This window comes from Loxodonta africana, chromosome 23, assembly GCF_030014295.1.
Source record: "Loxodonta africana isolate mLoxAfr1 chromosome 23, mLoxAfr1.hap2, whole genome shotgun sequence".
In the NCBI taxonomy this organism is placed as follows: Eukaryota; Metazoa; Chordata; class Mammalia; order Proboscidea; family Elephantidae; genus Loxodonta; species Loxodonta africana.
Window position 1 is genome coordinate 4,619,851 of NC_087364.1, and position 17,514 is coordinate 4,637,364.

General features: G+C 39.9%; 1 long non-coding RNA gene across 1 annotated transcript in view; it reads left to right on the forward strand.

Annotated features, from left to right (window-relative positions):
- The window catches only part of LOC135228587 (uncharacterized), a 54,906-nt gene extending 39,368 nt beyond the window's left edge, over positions 1–15,538 (forward strand). The window contains exons 3-4 of the long non-coding RNA XR_010319176.1: positions 13,646–13,705; positions 15,067–15,538. This is a non-coding gene — a long non-coding RNA (uncharacterized LOC135228587). The remainder of the gene's footprint in view (positions 1–13,645; positions 13,706–15,066) is intronic.
- The last annotated feature ends 1,976 nt before the right edge of the window (positions 15,539–17,514 follow it).

Consider the following 17,514-nt stretch of genomic DNA (forward strand, 5'->3'; position numbering starts at 1 on the left):
CATTCCATCTCATTGAGGGTCTTTCTCTTTTTCACTGACCGTCTATGTTTGCAAGGAACATACTTTAAATATAAAGACATAAATGAGTTAAAATAAAAGAATGGGAGGAAAAAAACATAACATTCTAACATTAATTCAAAGAAAGGTGTAAGTGGCTTTATTAATATCAGATAAAATAGATTTCAGAGCAAAGAATGTTGTCAGGAATAAAGAAGGTCATTTCATAATAATCAAGGGGCCAATTCATTAAGAAAACATAAAAATCCTAAACTTGCATATATGAATCAAAAAATCTGATGGAAATGCAAAGAGAAAGGGAAAAATCCACAATTTTAGCTGTAGATTTCAATACCCCTCTCTCAGTAACTGTTGTTGTTCTTGTTAGGTGCTGTCCAGTTGGTTCCAACTCACAGCAACTCTCTGCACAACAGAACGAAACACTGCCCGGCCCTGTGCCATCCTTACAATCGTTGTTATGCTTGAGCTCATTGTTGCAGCCACTGTGTCAATCCACCTCATTGAGAGTCTTCCCCTTTTCCACTGACCCTGTACCCTGCCAAACATGATGTCCCTCTCCAGGGACTGATCCCTCCTGACAACATGTCCAAAGAATTTGAGATACAGTCTCGCCATCCTTGCTTCTAAGGAGCATGCTGGTTGTACTTCTTCCAAGACAGATTTGTTCCTTCTTTTGCCATTCAGTATTCTTTGCCAACACCACAATTCAAAGGTGCCAATTCTTCTTCGGTCTTCTTATTCATTGTCCAGCTTTCACATGCATATGATGCGATTGAACATACCACAGCTTGCGTAAGGCACACCTTAGTCTTCAAGGTGACATCTTTGCTCTTCAACACTTTGAAGAGGTCCTTTGGAGCAGATTTGCCCAATGCAATGCATCTTTTGATTTCCCGACTGCTGCTTCCATGGCTGTTGATTGTGGATCCAAGTAAAAGGAAATCTTTGACAGCTTCAATCTTTTCTCCATTTATCATGATGTTGCTCATTGGCCCAGTCGTGAGGATTTTTGTTTTCTTTATATTAAAAAAAAAAAAAATGATTATTATTATTTTTTTAATGTTGAGGTGCAGTCCATACTGAAGGCTGTAGTCCTTGATCTTCATTAGTAAGTGCTTCAAGTCCTTTTCACTTTCAGCAAGCAAGGTTGTGCCATCTGCATAATATAGATTGTTAATGAGTCTTTCTTCAATCCTGATGCCCCATTCCTCTTCATATAGTCCAGCTTCTAGGATTATTTGCTCAGCATGCAGATTGAATAGGTATGGTGAAAGAATACAACCCTGACACACACCTTTCCTGACTTTAAGCCAATCGGTATCCACCTTGTTCTGGTTGAGCAACTGCCTCTTGATATATGTAAAGTTTCCTCATGAGCACAAGTAAGTGTTCTGGAATTCCCATTCTTCTCAATGTTATCCATAATTTGTTATGATCCACAGAGTTGAATGCCTTTGCATAGTCAATAAAACACAGGTAAACATCCTTCTGGTATTCTCTGCTTTCAGCCAGGATCCATCTAATATCAGCAATGATATCCCTGGTTCCGAGTCCTCTTCTGAAACCAGCCTGAATTTCTGGCAACTCCCTGTCAATATAGTGCTGCAGCCGTTTTTGAACAATCTTCAGCAAGATTTTGCTTGCATGTGATATTAATGATATTGTTCTATAATTTCCACATTCAGTTGGATCACCTTTCTTGGGAATAAGCATAAATATGGATCTCTTCCAGTCAGTTGGCCAGGAAGCTGTCCTCCATATTTCTTGGCATAGACAAATGAGCACCTCCAGTGCTGCATCTGTTTGTTGAAACATCTCAATTGATATTCCATCGATACCTGGAGCCTTGTTTTTCACCAATGCCTTCAGAACAGTTTGGACGTCTTCCTTTAGTACCGTCAGTTCCTGATTATATGCTACCTCTTGAAATGGCTGAACACTGACTAATTCTTTTTGGTATAATGACTCTGTGTATTCCTTCCATCTTCTTTTCATGTTTCCTGTGTCGTTTAGTATTTTCCCTATAGAATCCTTTACTATTTCAACTCAAGGGTTGAATTTTTTCTTCAGTTCTTTCAGCTTGAGAAATGCCGAGTGTGTTCTTCCCTTTTGGTTTTCCATCTCCAGCTCTTTGTACATGTTGTTATAATACTTTACTTTGTCTTCTCGAGAGACGCTTTGAAATCTTCTGTTCAGTTCTTTTACTTCATCAGCTTTTCCTTTTGCTTTAGCTGCTTGACGCTCGCGAGCAAATTTCAGTCTCCTCTGACATCCATCTTGGTCTTTTCTTTCTTTCCTGTCTTTTCAGTGACCTCTTGCTTTCTTCATGGAAGATGTCCTTGATGTCACCCCACAACTCGTCTGGTCTTTGGTCACTAGTGTTCAATGCGTCAAGTCTATTCTTGAGATGGTCTCTAAATTCAGGTGGAATATACTCAAGGTCATATTTTGGCTCTCGTGGACTTACTCTGATTTTCTTCAGTTTCAGCTTGAACTTGCATATGAGCAATTGATGGTCTGTGCCACAGTCGGCCCCTGGCCTTGTACTGACTGATGATATTGAGCTTTTCCATCATCTCTTTCCACAGATGTAGTCAGTTTGATTTCTGTGTGTTCCATCTGGTGAGGTCCATGTATATAGTCGCCATTTATGTTGATGAAAGAAGGTATTTGCAATGAAGAAGTCATTGGTCTTGCAAAATTTTATCATTCGATCTCTGGCACTGTTTCTATCACCAAGGCCATAGTTTCCAACTACTGATCCTTCTTTGTTTCAACTTTTTCATTCCAACCACCAGTAATTATCAATACATCTTGATTGCATGTTTGATCAATCTCAGACTACATCAGCTGATAAAAATCTTCTATTTCTTCATCTTTGGCCCTAGTGATTGGTGCACGAATTTGAATAATAGTTGTATTAACTGGTCTTCCTTTTAAGTGTATGGATATCATCCTATAACTGACAATGTTGTACTTCAGGACAGATCTTGAAACGTTCTTTTTGATGATGGATGAATGCAACACCATTCCTCTTCAAGTTGTCATTCCCAGCATAGTAGAGTATATGATTGTCCAATTTTAAATGGCCAATACCAGTCTACTTCAGCTCACTAATGCCTAGTATATCGATGTTTATGTGTTCCATTTCATTTTTGACAATTTCCAGTTTTCCTAGAGTCATGCTTTATGCATTCCAGGTTCCAATTATTAATGGATGTTTGCAGCTGTTTCTTCTCATTTTGAGTTGTGCCACATCAGCAAACGAAGGTCCCAAAAGCTTTGCTCCATCCACGTCATTAAGGTCGACTCTACTTTGAGGAGGCAGCTCTTCCCCAGTTACCTTTTGAGTGCCTTCCAACCTGGAGGGCTCATCTTCCAGCACTATATCAGACAACGTTCTGCTGCTATTCATAAGGTTTTCACTGGCTAGTGCTTTTCATAAGTAGACTGTCGGGTCCTTCTTCCTAGTCTGTCTTAGTCTCTCTCTTTTTTTTTCTTTCTATTTCTCAATAAGTAATAGAAAACAAACAGAAAATCAGTAAGGATATAGAAGAACATTACTAATGAAACTGACATTTATAGACAACACAATACAGTTTTTGCAAATGCACACAGAACATTTAAGAAGATAAACCCTATTCTTAGCCACCATAAGATAAATACTCATGTCCATACAGACATGTAAAAATGTTCATAGCAGGTAGATTTGTAATATCCCAAACCCGAAAACAACCTAAAAGTCTACCAAAAGGTAAATGGATGAACTGTGGTATATCCACACAGCAGAATACTACTTAGTAATATAAGTAAATGAACTACGGATACACTCTAGAACTTGTATGAATCTCAGAATAACTATGCTGTGTGAAAGAAGTCACGGGGGAAAAAGGAACATTTCTGTGTGATTCCATTTATATAAAATAAATGTACGCACAAGTGAATTTATGAACATATATTCTCAAGAGGCATCCTCAGAAAATGAAAACTATTTCTAAGAAGTTCCGTTTGCCTGGGGGTAAGAGTGGAGGTTGTAGGAAAGGGTGGCAGGGAGGTATTACAAGGGGTATGAGGTAGGATTTAGAGGTTAAAGGTAAGTTCATTGTTTGATAGTGGTGATGGTTGCCCAGATAAATTTTTAAGATACAGAATGTATTGTATTTCAATTATATGTCAATAAAGGTATTTAAAAAACCAGTAAATATAAATTAAAAATTTGAAATTAAAAGGAAGTATTGCATCGTTGTTTAATTGATGGGGTAGTTCTTCCTTTCTTCTCGTTAGTTGCTTTTGAATTGGCCCTGATTCATAGCAAGCCCACAAAGAGCAGAAGTGAAACGCTACCCAGTACTGCACCATTCCTACGATTGCTGGCGCGCTTGAGTCTGTTGTTGCTTTCCAGCCTAGGGGGCTTTTTTCCATCACTGTGTTGGGCAATATTCTGTTGTGATCAACAGGGTTTTCACCGACTAATTTTCAGAAGAAGATCATCTGGAAGCTCTGTCGAAACCTGTCCACCACAGGTGATCCTGCTGATACATGAAATATCGGTGGCATAGCTTCCAGCGTCATAGCAACACACAAGCCAAGACAGTATAACAAACTGACAGATGGGTGGTAGTGTTCCTGTCTTCATGGTACATAAGACAATGGCATGTCTCATAATAAACGGCATATTTGGTTCAATCAACTACAAATAGACACCACCCCTCAGTAACCAGGGTCTAAGAAATTTCCTCAATAAAGAAACTTCTTTCAATTTGTGTGAGAGGGACTTTACAACCATGGAACTCAGTTTTCAAGTGACAGGAAGGAAATGTTGGGTAGGGGATAACCAAAGGAACGGCATTCAGAGAGAGAAGAATCTAGGCGATCTGGAGTATAAAATAGAACTTTACTTTCAAGGCACATGGGTCTTATCTCATCCTAACTTCTGCTTGTTCGTCTTCTTTGTGGACAGCTAACTCTCTGAAGGCAATACTGTGGCATCTATTTAGCCGATACTTATTCAAGAGTTTCTCTCCAGCAGTAGAGACATTTTATGATTCTAATAGGTTCTGGAATGGTAAGAGATTCTGCAGTGGAAGTTTGGATTGGAACGCATCAGCGTGGAGATGGAAGTTAAATCCACAGGAGTGAATAAACCCACCCATTTAGGGAAGTAGAGATTAGAAAAGGGTTAAGGTCAGAACTCTAAAGAGAACAAACACTAAATTTTCATCAAAGGAATCTTCTAGGCCCCTTCATTAGATTAAAGAAACTGATAGATGAGAACGAAGAGAAGACAATTGGTAAAAATTAAAAACAGTATAAGTGCAACAACAGCTTTGTTTTATTAAGCCAGTCTCCAAAGCGGTGAGAAACCTGTGGTCAATACTGTACGTGTATGCAAGTAGCTTAGTAATGATGATTGTTTGAACTGTCAAATATATCATAATAATAATTTATAATGAAGTAGCATTAAACCTTTTTGCAATTTATACAGTAACACTTCAACTTTAAAAAATGCCTCTCTTTCCTCTCTCCAAGAGTAGGTTAAGGCAACTTGCAAACAACACAAAACAAAACAAACAAAAAACCACCCATGATAAATTCGATGAAATAGAAAGAAAACAGGATAAAGTAGCTAAGTGTGTAAATCGAGCCCCAAACTTTCTGCCTTGTGTCAACCCCAGGAAATCAGGAAATATAATACTACACAACCTCCATCACCTGAAAAACAGAGACACAGCAAGTCCTCAGAAGGAGCATGCTTTCGTAGCATACTCCCGGAGTATTCAGATAGCTAAAACGGACAGTCTTACCACAGCAATTCTGCAGCAAATATATAAATAGTATTCATCTGCATATAGCTTGAAGCAACCTTTAATAAAAATCAAACATAATATTGAGGTATAATTCCACTAGAATGTTAATTTTATGTAGCCATTAATTTGGTCCAAAGATGGAACTTGGAATATGTAGATTAAAACATCCTTTAAGTTATCTTCCTCAGATATTATTACTTTAAAATCAGGCTTTTGATAGCAACTGGATGTCAGAAGATAAAAAATATATTCTTTAGCAGGGAACACATATCCCTTTAATTGCTGAGTAGGAGCAGAGATATAGACCTTGGAAGACAGATAAGCAAGGGTAGAGATAATTCTTCCCTTAACAAATTAGGGACCCCCGTATGAAGGCTACCCATGCTAGGCTCTGAGGTGGACTGTCAAAATAAAACCAAACCCATTGCCATTGAGTCAATTCCAACTCATGGAGACCCTATAGGACAGAGTAGAACTGCCCCGTAGGGTTTCCAAGGAACACCTGACGGATTCGAACTGCCATCCTTTTTGTTAGCAGCCAAATTCTTAACTGTTGTGCCACCAGGGCTCCAAGGTGGACTGTAGGGGCAGCTAAACCCAAAGCCATAATTTTTTTTTCCAGGAAGCAGGTTTTGGGTCTGCCTCAGAGTCTCAATCTATATTTTGTTGAGGACTCAGAGTTCTCCATCAGAGAGCAGTGATTCCCATGGTGTTGACTCCAGACCACCAGCATCATTATTACATGGGGTACTTGTGAATAATGTTAATTCCCGGGCTCCACTCCAGACCTTTGAGGGCAGTGGTGGTTCAGTGGTAGGTTCCTTGCCTTCCGTGGGGAGAACTGGGTTCAATTCCCAGTGAGTACATCTCAGGCATAACAATCGCCCATCTGTGAGTGGTGGACTGTCCGTTGCTATCACACTGTGAACAGGTTTCATAAGGGCTTCCAAACTAAGACAGACTGGGAAGAAAGTCCTGGCAATCTACGTCTAAAAATCAGCCAGTGAAAACCTTATAGATCACGATGGCCTGATCCTCAACTTATCATGGGGAAGACGCAGCTGTGCATGGGGTTGCCATGAGCCAGGGGCCCACTTGATAGCAGCTAACAACTACAGACCTTCTGAATGGAATATTGATGGTGGAATGTCTGAAAGGATTCAGAATCTGTTTTTTAACATGTTCCACAGTTATTCTCAGGCACTCTACAATTTGATATCTATTGCTCTAAAATGTTTTAGCCTGAAAAAAATCTCAGAGAAAGCGCTGCCAGTTAGGCGGGAGAGAAAGTACACCTTCCTTCCTTACCTTATGCCTATTCTTTTTCTTTCTTCCCTTTTTTCATTTCTTCCTTTTTCCTATTCTTTCCTAATCTATATTTCAAAAATGACATGGTGTCAGACTGCCTTGTCTAACTTCAGGGGAAGGAGAGAAAATCAAGATCAATATCAGCCCAAAGCTGATTCCTATGGCTTGGAAGTCAGACATACTTCCACTCTCCAATCTTTTTACCAATTCTGACACCAGTCATCCCTCCTAAGACAATCTACATCTCTGCTGAGCTTGATAATTCATTGTAATGGCCACACAGAACTCACAGACTATACATACAGTTGTGGGGTTTATTAGGGAAGTAACAGGTTCAAGGAGGGATCAGGATCAAGAAGCATGTAGGCAAAGTCTGGAAGTCTCCCCTGCAGTGGAGAGCACATCCCTCCCTTCGTCATTGCAGGACAGCTTTCTCAGCACCTCAAGGTAGTACAAGCAAGCAGGCCCTTCTCTCAGCTGGGCACACCCCCTGAAGACAGGCTCCTCTTGGCCCCCTGGGACAACCTCCTCTTACCCCTGGCCTCTGCCAAATGTTACAAAGCTCTTTAGCTCCTCCAGTAACTGCCCAGAGGTACCCCACTCCACCAGGAAGCCTCCTTCCTGAAGGCACTCAGCTGTCTTGTTCCATGCATCTGAACGCTCATTGTAGCAGCCTCACTCCCTGGATTGGAAGCCCACCACACCGTCTTGTGTAGGTCTCCTGGCTCTGGTGGCACTGTTTCTCTGGCGCTGGACTCTGCTGTGCTTGCCGCCACTTCCTGCTGCTACTGTGCAGCCTCTGCGTCTCCTGAGTCTAGGAGGTTCTCAGCAAAGGGACCCTGGGTACAAAGAACGCTCTCCACTCTTGACTCTTCTTCTTGATGGTAGTGAGATCCCCTTTTCAGCTTGTGGGATTGGCTCTCTTTAAGCCCAGTGGAGTGGCAAAACTGACCAATCCCCTATAAGAGTTCCACGAACCTTATTTGCATAGCCCTGCCCTCCCACAAGGTTTCATGCATCTTATTTGCATTATGAGAAGGCTATCCAATTCCCTTGGTGGACCAGAAGCACATTTTTTGCATAGTACCACCCAATCTTTTTCTGGGAGTCACAAGACCACGGCTAGGAGGGCCTTATGACAGTAATTCACTATACCACGGATGTGTTGAACCACTAGTTTGTACCCAGTCCCTGGTAAAGTGCTTCGGCTACAGAGATGAATAAGAGATAGGCTCACCTCCTCTGAGGCCCACGACTTCCACTATGACTGGCAGGAAGAAGTAACTACAAAAGATATCCCATGAAACAGACTGAGATAGCCCAATCTAAGGAATTATTTATGTTTACCATCTAAACATTGGGAAATAATCACCAAGGGTATCTTCGTTTTTACGTGAAGTACGTTCAACTCAACTTTTTCAAAATAAGTGGAAACTAAGGTCATTTATCTCTTGCAACCACTTTTGGTTCAGGATAATAAAACTTTCAACCGTTTCTGTTTTGAGTTCAAGTAGAAATACCCTAACACAGTATAGACTGTGTCAAACAAATCCGGGTGATACCTGCCTAAGCTCTATTATAGAGCCAGTGCCTGGGAGAGATAAACTTCACTAGAAGATGTCTTTGAAACTCTATCAATTTGGCATAAAAGAGGAGAGGTTACATAAGTTGGAGTCCCTGGGTAGGGTTATCGTGAGAGTTTAAAGGTTGAATTTTTATAGCCTGCAATTCAGAGACTGCAGAAATTTGGTCAACGACACACATTTCTTGCACACCCATTGTTTTCCAAGCACAAGATGAACTTCTAGGAATTTAAAGGTAAATAGCGTATAGAGTCCCTTTCTTTACATGGCTCAGGATCAAGCAATGAAAAGAGATATGCACACCTCGTGGGTTTGCATACATTGCTGCTCTGACATCTCTGTGGGTTACCATCACATTCTGGTGTTTATTTTCTAATGTGATGTATCAGTTCTAGTTTATTGAGCTTCTGATTCCTGCCGTTCTTTGCCTCTATCTCTCACACCTCCAAAGTTAGGAGATAAGAGGAGAGGGCCCCGCTAGAGCTGCTTCTGGAGCACAGAGAAAGCTCCAGTCGGGGGTGCTGGACGGGGGCGTGCAGGGAATTTGCTCATGTCAGGGAGCTTTTATTAGTGTGCTGGCTTCCTGTTTTCATCTAGGCTTGGAAATACCAAAACAACAGTCTCATTTTCTCTTGTATTTTGGTATTTCTGTTTTGCGTTGCAAAGGAAGTATTGAGGTTTCAGAAATAAAAGCCTCAAATTATTAACCAAACATTTAAAAGTCAACGATCATCCTAACGGTTACAGTGGAAATGTTGCAATACGGAGTGAGTCTGGGTTTTGTGCTGCTCCAAGTTGTATTGCTCGGTATAAAAGATGCCTGGTCATCATGCCTGTAAAGGAAAGCTTGTCTACTTTAGCAGGCTCTGATGCCTCTCTTCCTTTCTACCTTCATGTGATGTCATAACCACTTCCAATATGCACGCACCCCGAGCTATAACACAATTTTTACACTTTTATCTACTGTCAGGGCAAGTACAGCATCCTTTTTACTCTTTATTTATCCTGCATTCTTTCATTCAACTATTTAGCAAACATTTTGGTAATCTTCTAAGTGCCAGACAAACCTGCTATTTAGCTGACATAATGGCATGGCTCTATCAGTTGTTGAGCCCTGGTGGTGCCATGGTTAAGCACTCAGCTGCTAACCAAAAGGTCGGTAGTTCAAACCAACCAGCCACTCTGCAGGAGAAACATGTGGCAGTCTGCTTCTGTGAAGACTGCAGCCTTGGAAACCCTATGGGGCAGTTCCACCCTGTCCTACAGGATCACTATGAGTCAGAATTGACTCGAAAGCAGTGGGTTTGGGTTTTGGTGGGAACATCATGCTGTTATCCCGTTTCTTAAATAAAGGGACTTGCCAAAATTGTTCTAGAACTTTTGAGGAGTCAATGGAAGTACTGGACAAAGGAATCAGCTTACTAAAACCAGGACTCATGGCATGAAGTACCCAGTATACACACGGTTAAACCAAAACCCAAGCTGGTAATGAGAATCTTGAATGATGCTGGTGTATTCCAAGCCTTTTTTGGAATGTAATTATTCTAGCTATTCTATGTGGTTAGTCACAGATGAAGTATGTTTTCTTTATTCCTTCATTTGTTTATTCAACAAATATTTTCACTGGACATATATTACATGCCAGGTACTGCATTCTGTGTACAGGATTGAGGTATCAAGAGAGTGACTGTCTTTGCTGCTGGGAGAAATCGACTTCTCCCCATCCCCTATTTTCCAGTGTCAAGTTTCTGAGGTTTAATCTGTGAGAACTCCTTGGTTTTGACCATCTGGTTACTTAATAGCACAAGGGACAAAAGAAATGGGACTCGCAGTGTTTTGGTACCGTTTCAGCATGGATTATAATATTCGTAGATTAGGTCTATCCTGGTTTACTTATAGACTCAAACACCTAAACTCTCACCTAACAAATGAATCAAGAAACTACAGTAAAAATTGTAGGAGCCCTACTAGTTATTTGAACAACAAAATTAAATCCTTTACTGAAAAGTTCAACAATATATTCCTTAAATACCCTCCCCAGTAATTCCCTCAGAACAAGCCAAAGAACCTGACACTAACATCAGTGCTGGTGGAAGGCTATGCATTCATTCATTCAGGTTCATGCCTAACATTTGAGGGCTTCAGTTAAAAGATTAAAAGCAGAGGCCCGCATACTATATCTAAATACATAAAATCTACAAGTCAGACCATATACTGCTAAATAAAATGAAGCTTATCCTCTACCTTTACAAATTATTGTTATTAGGTGCTGTCCAGTCAATTTTTGACTCATAGCAACCCTATAGGAGAGAGTAGAACTGCCCCGTGGGGTTTTCTAGGCTGTAACCTTTACAGGAGCAGATCAGCAGATCTTTCTCCTAAGAAGCTGCTGGGTGGGTTCCAACCGCCATTTTTTTTGGTTAGCAGCTGAGCTGCTTAACCGTTGTGCCAAACATACCTTTATAATTACAAAATAAAAAAATACATAAAGTTCTCAGCACTGTTTTTGATAGACTGAAGTATTTGAATGAGTAATAAAATAATAAAAACCCAAAAAAAACCCAGTGCCGTCGAGTCGATTCCGACTCATAGCGACCCTACAGGACAGAGCAGAACTGCCCCATAGAGTTTCCAAGGAGCAGCTGGTGGATTTGAACTGCCGACACTTTGGTTAGCAGCCGTAGCACTTAACCACTACACCACCAGGGTTTCCAAATAATTAATACAATGTTAAAAAATTATTACACATGTCATAGATCTTTTCTTGCCTTTATTTCAGGAAATTAACTAATTATGGTGCTACAATCAAGATTTTTCCTATAATTTATGTTCTACTGAGGGTTATAGCGAATTAGCAACCTTTCTTGGATCACGGTAGTTTTTAGATTTCTGTAAGTAGTTTTTTGTTATTTCAACTTGGAAAAACATCATACCACTTAAGGAAGAGAAACTGGAACTAAAATTCTAAGAGCAATTGTTAGATTTGAAAATAAGTCATGAGTTTTACATATCACATCTATGGATTATAATGTGGTTGTATACGAGAAATGATTGTTGTTGCAGAAAATATGAAACATTTTAATTTTATCATATAAATTGTTATTACTTACATAGCAATTTTCATGTAAGTCAGTCTCCGGATTCTAGTTTTCCTTTAAAATTTTTCAACATGAAAAAATTTTAAAGAAAACTAAAAATAGAAGTATGTTACTCATTACAGAAAAGAATCTCAATACAAGTTCATCTGAGGATTAATTATACATGATTCCTCTTCGTGATATTCATGTGAAATACAGATCATAATTAGTAAATATCAAAATTTAAATCAAAATGATTTGAACAAACTAATATTTTTGGAAAATTTAATTAAAAATGTATTAAATAGTTTTATTAATAATAATTCACAATTTGGGGGTTCAATAGGCATCAAGTTCCCTATGAAGAACTGGTATCATGCTTCAAGCGTGTATCATCTAAACCTACATATATACATATATGAGGGCAATTTGACTTATTTAATACTGAAAATTGTTCCCCGTTTCCCCCTTGTACAGCTGTTGAAAAATCTGCACTAATTCACAAATACCTTTGGAACAAGAATTGGAACATGAAAAAAAGCAAGAAAAAGTATGCTCAGTGTGACTGGAAGGTGATACTTCATTTATGCACCAATCTACCGCATTTGTGCTATCTGAGAAGGATTTGACAAGATAATTAATTTGTCTTTTCTTTTACCTAAGTGTCTCTGCCTCAAATCCCCTTTGCACTCAGAAGCAGGGTCTATCTTCAATGCTGGCAGCACAACCCCAAGCCTTCGGGGCATTTAGACACATTCAGTGTCGAGGATGAAGCATTAGAGATATAGAGAAGGAATTCCTTAGGATCTTCGAGGTATAATTATGTAGCCAGATATTTAGGGTTATGGGTCACACTGGGTCCATGCTAATCTCCAGGATAGCTGAGCACTAGCTGAGCAACAGGCTATTTAACAAAACGAAACCCAAACCCACTGCTGTTGAGTCTGCGACTCATAGCGACCCTATAAAAAAACAGGGTAAAACTGCCCCACAGGGTTTCCAAGGCTGTAAGGAGCTTAACCACTGTGCCACCAGGGCTCCTTGGGTGTTTCCAAATATGTGAAAAATGCTGTAGTAAGAAATAAGTGAATGAACTGATGGAAAATCAGGTGCTGGAAGTCTTGCGTAAGTACCGGCAACCACATTCCAACTGGTTTTATGAGTTCAAAGGATTTCAGAGGATTCTTGCCTTTCATTTCATGTGTGTCTCATTTGCTATGGAATCTTCGCTAGTTCTTTAAAACAAAACTATTGTAACAAGTCTAAAAAAAAAAAAAAAAAACACAAGTCTAAAGCCACTTTGCATATTTACTAGCAATTCTATACCTTAAAAAGTAGATTCAAATTTTTGATCTTGACTAGCTCTTAAATGCAATATATGCTTAATAAGGGCTACTGATACAAAAAATTTTAAAACATTATGTACCTTTGGCATAGGCAGAGCAAGCGCTAATTTTGTACGCAATTGTAAGCTCCCATTCCCCTTCCTTTGCAGGATTAACATATTATGTAAATTATTTTACAAATATGGCACAGCTGTCATTAATAAAACATAAAAGTAGGATGTGTGTCACCAGTTAACATTTTCATTGTGTTTCCAGTCCACTTTCAGCTTACAGTTTAGTCTACCATGTGGAAAACTGTATTGCTATCACGAGCAACCTTCTCCACTGAATAGTTACAGTACGTATGTATCTGTACGGAAGAGCTGGTTGTAGAGGCGTTGATGGAGCTTGGGGGACCTGGCAGAGGGGGGAGGTCTGGTTATACAGCCAATGTCACCAAGGCCTATACCAGTTCCTACACTCCATGACAAAAGCTGTTTATCAATTCTACTTGTTTGTTTTCCCAGTGATGACATTATGAGCTTGTTTATGGACCCTCTCCAAGCAGAAGGCTGGATTTAGATACGGTATGGTTTACTCTTTTCTAATATGCTGAAACATTGTTGGGTTGCTGGACTCAGAATTGATGTTACAGCTTGGTTTGGCCTTCGGCGAGTCTTTTCTTTGGTGTTTGTTTTTGAACAGGAGATGCGAGTTTTCTCAATTTCAGTGGTTAGATTCCTGGTAGGCCATTTTAGGACAAGCATGAGTTTCTGCTACTGGACACATTTAAAACCAAAGACGCTCACTTAAAAGCAACCTACATCTCACAGTCAATTCCCACATACTATTTCAAAGAAAAAGAAGTTTTCAACAGGATTAAGGTAGTAATGTTTATCAACCATAGCAAGGTGTTGCAAAGATACACGAGGTGGTATTGACAAAGAGCGTTGAAAGCTTTGGATGAAAATTACTCTGCAAGTTGTGTCCCAGGCGTGCAATGTAAAATTATTTTCTGAGCAAGGTAGAAGGAATATTGCTAGTAATTAAAAGGTGTGTGTTGTCAGGGGCCTTAAGAGAAGGGGTTTTAAATCTCTTAGCTCATGAGGATCAACTCAGATGAAATCCTGTAGATTATTCAGCAAGAAAGAAACTCTGCTGCTGCTTCAGTTAACCAGATTACTAAGGAAAATGCAATGGTGATTGGGAAAAGGAGGGGGCTGGTGAACGAGCAGAGACAAGTCTTGGCCTGATAATCCAGCCAGGCGATCCATGCTGATCACCGTCAATGGTGGTCAACTGTCTATTACTTCCAGAGCTTCATGGAGCTAGGCTGTAGATAGCACGCATAACTCTTTATGTTTCGGAACTCCCATTTTTGTTTTCAATCCAGAGTGACCATTTGCAACGCTACCGGCAGCTCAGAGATGAGGCTGTATGCACAAAAATCCCAACTGCAAAACTGGCAGGATCCAAGGGAAGAAGATGACTGGCACACACCTGCAGAGAGTGCCAATTCACGGCATCTTACGAAATGCTAACATGAGACAGCAAAATTAGAGCCATCTCATTAATAAACCCTCTCTGAGAGCTTCGAGCCTATATTTAGCTTTCAAATATTTAACTTTCACCTGTTTAATATTTAGTAAGGCTAACAGAATAAAAGATGAATTATTGAGCAGATCAATGTTTTTAAAAACTAAAAAAAGTCACAGCCATGCGGCTTTGTATCAAAAACTCATTTCGCAGGCATTAATTTTTTAACAAAATACTGATTGTACAATAAAGCACAATGTTTGCTAATAAGATCCAATATTCAGTGGGAAGGGTTGTTGTATTTTCTCTTGCTCAATACAATCTGAATTAAATTCCTTCTTACATGAGTTCCAGAAACTGTTGAAAGACAACTGGAAGGGATCGACCCTTAATTTTTCTCCTTATTTGTCAGGCTAGTGAGCATTTGAAACCTCAAGCTGTTGGAAACCTTCCCCCGAAGGAGAGAGGACGTGCCTTTTCAGACCATAACTCAGCAGACAAAGGAATCAGCATTACGAACTGTGTTTTCTAGGTGGGCGGGGCGGGGAAAGGAGAGGGAGGGAGCCAGGGAGGATGAATTAAAGCCGAATCAATAGGTGGGGCTTTGTTAATAGAGAAATCTAGAGCAGGCGGGCGCAAGTGCAGATGGCGGAGCGGGGGAAGGGCAGGCACCGGAGAAAGGGCGCTTGCTTGTATGATGGTTAATTCCACACTCCCGTCATTTTTTTTTTTTTTTTATTGTCATGATGTAATTTGCAAAGTCATCTCGCATATCTCCTCTATACCTGCCTTTGGAAAAAGGGCAATATGCTCTTTCCATCTATGGCTACAACACACAGAAACTTCTTGATTCTGGGTCCCAGGAAGCAGCATTTTCAGTAGTATATGGCACTCAGTTGAATATTGTTTGAAAATCAATACTGTAGATAGAGGAGAAAAAGGAATGTAGGTGAACAAACCTTTCTGTGGAAAACATTGGCAGAATTTAGACTGAAAAACGCGAACTTGGGCATGAATTTTCAGTTATAAAATCATATTGGAAAAAAGGGAGAAAATCTCGAATTTATAAAAATGTTAATTTTTTTGTGGTTGTTGGAAAATGAGAAACCGGAGTCAATCCCAGATGCAAACACTATAGCCTTCACTCTCTGCATTGCGACAGTTTATAGGGATTTATGTGTGCACCACTGCAAGGATGCGATTCTGAAATGCATATTTATAAGTCCTCCTGAGGCCGCTGCAGCAAAGCAGTGTGACATGTGGGAGACCCTGCTCAGGAAGTGACTGAATACTCGGTTTCTGGGCTGAGAGAGGCTCCAGTTGTTACAGATGAGACCCTTCTGTTCTCTGGGAATTGAGCAAAGTCTCTATTGCTCTTAAAGGTCTTTCAAAAGCTCTCAACGCCATCTGTATTGCTCCAAAGGAAGGCACGGGGCACGGGGTGGTGGACATAGCATGGGTATGAGAAAAAAAAGATAGCTCTACAATAAATGGGGAAGAGCTTTTCAAGAGATTCTATTTCAACAGGCTGGATGCATTCCTTTTGTGCTTATTCTTTTCAGAGGATGGAAATAAGGTCCCAAGGCCAAGGGCAGTTGTAGATGTAGACAGAAACACACACTCTAGTGCTTAGGTTTTCATTGGAGAAAATGCAAGAGAGTGAAAACACCTTTCTAAAAACATCAGTACTTTCTATTTATAGAGCTCGTAAAAATGGTTTAGAAAGAGTCAAAGACAATAACAACCAATGCTTTAAAACCCTACACATGTGAAATAAACTTACAAAGAGCTTTAAAACATCGGGCCAAAGGTCTAGGAACATACACTCAAGTCCACCATCTCAGTTCTGCTTTATATGCACGGAGGTAAGTATTTAAATGACACTGCAGAGCAGTTTTTACCGTAACTCATGATCTGATCTAACTTATGTGTTTGCTTGAGAGATTTCTAGAGAGTTGTCTGATTTCTTTCTTTCTTTTTTCTTTTCTTGTAGATTGTGTATTTTGCTTTACCTGAGGCCTGGTGGCACAGTGGTTAAGAGCATGGCTGTTAATCAAAAGGCCAGCAGTTGTAATCTACCAGCCACTCTTGGAAACCCTGTGGAACAGTTCTACTCCTATAGGGTCGCCATGAGTTGGACTCAATCCCATGGCAACAGGTTTTTTGAGATACACCTCATGTATTTTAGAGAAAGAAAAATCTCTCAATACAAGGATTATAGTTGTAAGAATCTTTAACTGCTAACGTTTATGACTGCCCTATGGGACAGTTCTATTCTGTCACGTGGGGTTGCTACGAGTCGGAATCGACTTAACAGCATCTAACAACAACAATAACAGTTTTGTATTTGCATAAAAATTTTAGTCATTTTGCTTAAAGTTTATTAAACCTTTCAATCACGTAAGAAACTTTTTCTTTAGCCTGTGTTTTGGGCAGTGGGAAAGTCGTAGAGGCTTATTAGGCAAATGCCCTTGTTATAGTACATTCATACACGCTTCTTTTTATAAAACAATTAATTTTACAAAATCTTTGGAAAGCCTTAGGGTGCAGGATGGGATTTTTCTTATTGGGACGTGCCCGTTGTAAATGTGTCTCATACACACACAGAAGAGAGAACAGATTCTCATTAGCTGAGCCTTGAGCCTCTTGTTGATTCTCTGATGCAGCTCTCATACACACCACACCAAATGTTCCCACGTTTCTCAGGTTCTCCACCTAAACCCCGAGAACTTTCAACAGATGGCTTGCTCTCCAAATGTATTACAAAAAAGATACCAAGTTACTTGATAATCTCCATTTTCCTTTCATTGATGATCTCCTTTCTTATTTGCATCTTAAAATTCTCCTTTATTCTCTTTCC